The following is a 4,401-nucleotide window of genomic DNA, read 5'->3' on the forward strand; positions in this document are numbered from 1 at the left end:
CTATATATTAGTATATATATGTAATATAAAATAGATATATATTGTATAATATATTATATATACATATATATATGTATATATGTATATATACATAGATATATGTATATGTATATGTATATATACATATAGCACATATATATACATATATATACATATATACATATATATGTATATATGTATATATACATATATATACATATATACATATATATGTATATATGTATATATATATGTATATATACATATATATATACATATATAAATTAAAAAGCATTCAAAACAGTGAAATTTTAAAACTGTGTATATACTGTATATTCTGTGTATTTATTATCTCATTCTTATTGCCTGTTTATGCCCTGTCCTTATCTTCAACATCATGCTGCTCTGTTGTATCTTTATTGCCCCTTTTGGGATAAATAAAGTCTCTCTGATTCTGATTTATTCAAGTTACAATTCAGATTCAATCTGAGCAATTCAAATTCGAATTTAACTTATTCAAATCCAGTTTCTGATGGCACAAAGTTCTGCCCATAGAGACTACTGCTGAGTGTAGCATGAACAGAATAAGAGTCACAGTTACTTTCTTACTTACAGAGAAAACCATGTGAATCACTGTGTGCTGTCAGTGAGATTTCTTTCATTTTGCATTTTCTCAGAACAAGCAGTGAAGCTGGAGAGTCAGAAGGCTGAGACTGATCAGCTGAAGCAACAGCTACAAGGTACTGTGTGGGAATCTGAAAATATAAATAGAAAAACATACATTTATGTAATTAGGGTTGCAACATGGCGCAGTGATTAGCACTGTCTTTCTGTGCTGAGTTTGTATGTTCTCCTCGTGTTTGTTTGGTTCTCTCCGGGTACTCCGGTCCAAAGACACGCGGAAATGGGGTTAGGTTAACTGGTAATCATAAATTGCCCATAGGTGTGAATGTGGGTAGGAGTGTGAATGCAAATGTCTGTCTGTCAGTCTCTATGTCTTAGCCCTGCGACAGACTGGTGACTTGTCCAGGGTGTACCCCTAACTCTGGGATCGGCTCCAGCCCCCTGCAATCCTGTCAAGGATAAGTGGAAGGAAATGGACGGATGATTGACCTGAATTCAAAAATCTATGTCTGAATGGATTAATGTTAGACACTGAAACTAAAAACTGCTCTGGTCAGCTCAACATCACATTTTAAAATTCAAGTTTCAGAGCACACATTAAGTTCATTACTGGATCAAATTTACTGAATGACATTAAACTGAGTTCATGTTTGTCTGAAGCACAAAACAAGATGCAACTAAAACACTGAGTAACACAGTTTGTTGTTTTCGCAGAAGCTACAAAATAACTTCCTGTCTGATCTAAAGGACGAGTTTGGGATCCTCAAAAATAGATTCAATCAAATTTCAGTTTGACAGAGTTTGATTTCTTCTGTGACAGTGAAACGCTTTCAGCTGTAAAGTTTTTGCCATGGTCACTTTTTTGGGAAGAGTCTAACTCTAAAACAGGAAGTTTAAAATGAATTTTCTCTCTCTCTCAGTCAAACAGGTGGCTTTCTCAGCCTCTCTGCTGGAACAAGGTTATGGATATACTGGACCCTTTGACACAGAGACCACTCTGGTTTTCAAACATGTTGTCACAAACACTGGAAATGCCTACAACAAACACACAGGTAATAACACTGAATGTCACTTCTCAGCTATGTTGATGTCAGGCTGATGTTCCAGATGTTCTAACAGCTGATTTTCCATTTAACAAAAACAAATGTCCCACAGGTATTTTCACTGCACCAGTGAGAGGAGTCTACCACTTTGACTGGACCATATTTGCGTATGTTGATGGCGTTGCAGGTGCTGTGTTGGTCAGGAATGGAGAACACATTTTTCTTGCATATGGAAATCAAGGATCTGGTAGTGTCAGTGGCTCTCATGGAGCCTCTCTGCTTCTAGAGGTTGGAGATCAGGTGTTTGTACGTCTTTGGCCTAATGCAAAGATATATGACAATGAACACAATCATAACACCTTCAGCGGTCATCTGATCTTCACCATGTGAGAGGTGTGACAGCTCCAACACTTCCTGTTTGGACTGTCCTGTGTGGGCGGAGCTTAGCCACTTTTAGAAGTAAAACAGGAAGTAAATCACCTGCTGGAATCAGTTTCTTGCTCTCTCTCTCTCTCTTTCTGGTTGGGTTCTAGTTTTGTGTTTATTTGTTTCTACTGACTCAGATAATTTACTTCTTCTTGTTATCTTTGATTCAAATAAATCCAGTTAAATGCTCAGTGATTCTCTTCTCTTTGTCCTTTCTTTGATTTGGCTCTTCACAAAGTGCTCCTCCTCCATTAGGTAATGATCATTTTCTATAAGTTGGTAAACTGCATTATTTTTTATTGGCTCCACTGTCCTGTGTTGGTCATTCTGTTATTTTCGTGACTGTTGGCCCACATGTTTGCTTTTAACTGGAGTCTTTCCTGTTAAGTTGAGCAAAATCCAACAGTTCCTCTTTTTTCTCTTCTTTGATAATCATGCAGGTGTTTTTCTTAAACTCTTAACAGATGTTCAACTTAATCTGACTATCATGATAAAAATGTAAACAGCTGATTTAGTTTGATATAAAATGTGTGTCAGTGCTGTGGGGGAATTTCTAGAAGCTGAAATGTTTCCTTATTTTTCATCCAAATGCAGACACAGATAACTGACTGTAAACTTACTCGGGGTTATTTCTTTCAATTCTTTAGTTTCAAAATAAAAGCATCATTGAACTCACGCTGTTGATTTTTTTATATGTGTTTCATACAAACTTACACATGCTGGGAGTTACTATCATGTGGTGTTTAGAAAGAGCTGCTTTTAAAACATCATCTACAGTAATGCTGACAGCTCTGTGAGGCTGAACTCTGATGTGATGAGCACACCATCAGCTACATTATTATGATCTCAATAAACACCTCAAACAACAGCATGAATGAAAAGGCAAACAAACTGTGAGTGAAGACGTGGGAAAAAAACTTCATCTGAAGTGCAAATTGTATATCTACCTGTGTTGTTTATATCGTGTGAAACATAACTTTCCTTCAGAATCAGCTAAGTTTTTATTGATAATGCTGTAAAAATACCAGATGAAGTTTTTACATTTTTTCTAGAGTTTTTGATCCTCCATCACTTAAGTGCAGGAGCTGTCTGTATGAACTTACCAGTACTGAAAAACACATTTAAGCTCAGTTGCAAATTCTAACCAAGTCAAGTGTCACAGTCTAAAGATATTTTTTTCTACAACCAGGTTTGTTTTTCCTATTGAAACCATTGGATATATCACAGTTTTAGCTTTTATCAGTTTAATGTTCGCAACTTAGAAGAACCAAAACAAGCATTTGTAGCCTGACTCTTTTGTCTGTTTTCAGATAATTTACTGGAGAAAAGTTTAAAAAGTGCATTTTAATAAATTTACATGGGTTATTTGAAAACCAGGTTATAATAGCACATGAATGGTCTTATTATTACTTGCATTGCAGGCTCATCTTATAGAGATTGAAAATGTGACGTCATTCGGGGTAAAACCGCAAAGGATTCTGCGAACTCGTGGCGAGAGGTACTAGCGCACGCAGGCTTTCAATTGAAATTACATTACACAGCGATAAAAAGAAACACAAAAAATGGAAAGAAGCTGTTGTATTATTAACTGCAATAGCCGGTCGCATGACAGCCACGGGAAGCCGACGGGTAAAGAGATCGGTTGTTATCGGATTACGTCGTGGAAGAGAAATTGTTCGAGCCACGTTTCCGAAGTAACAAAGAGCCAACGGATGGCCTGGATTGCAGCCATTCAAAGACCAAATATAACGTCCCAGAACACTCCAGCTCACTACGGAGCCCCGCAGGGGACATGGGAGAAAAAAAAATTAAGACGGACTTTTGCGAGATCTCGCAACAAACTCGGGATCTCGCAAAAGTTTTGCGAGATCTCGCAAAAGTTTTAGCTGCATTATTTGAAGGCCGCCAGCTCGAAGCCGACCGGGAGGTCGAGGCACGATGTGCCGGGAAAGTGGTGTTCCTCCTGGCTGTAGTAGGTCTCGACCTCCCGTTAGCTTCGAGCTAAGGGTGTCAGATCTCCGAAAACGTCGGAGCACTTTTGCAAATATGTGATGTCTTGTAAGTCGAGCAGGTATCTGACGTTTACACAACTACATTCACGCCTCAAAATATCTTAAAAGTGTATTTTGTGACCCAGAAAGAGTAATATTACAACTAAGTAGCTGCCGCCATTGTTGGAATTGTTGAAATTGTTGAAATTCAAATTCAAATTCAAATTCAAATTGTTGAAATTCAAATTTTGCGAGATCTCGCAAAAGTCCCTCTTAATTTTTTTTCTCCCATGTCCCCTGCGGGGCTCCGTAGCTCACATGTTAGTCTGCTCCAAGCA

The sequence above is a fragment of the Simochromis diagramma genome, unplaced genomic scaffold (assembly GCF_900408965.1).
Source record: "Simochromis diagramma unplaced genomic scaffold, fSimDia1.1 OVJJ01000323.1, whole genome shotgun sequence".
Classification (NCBI taxonomy): Eukaryota; Metazoa; Chordata; class Actinopteri; order Cichliformes; family Cichlidae; genus Simochromis; species Simochromis diagramma.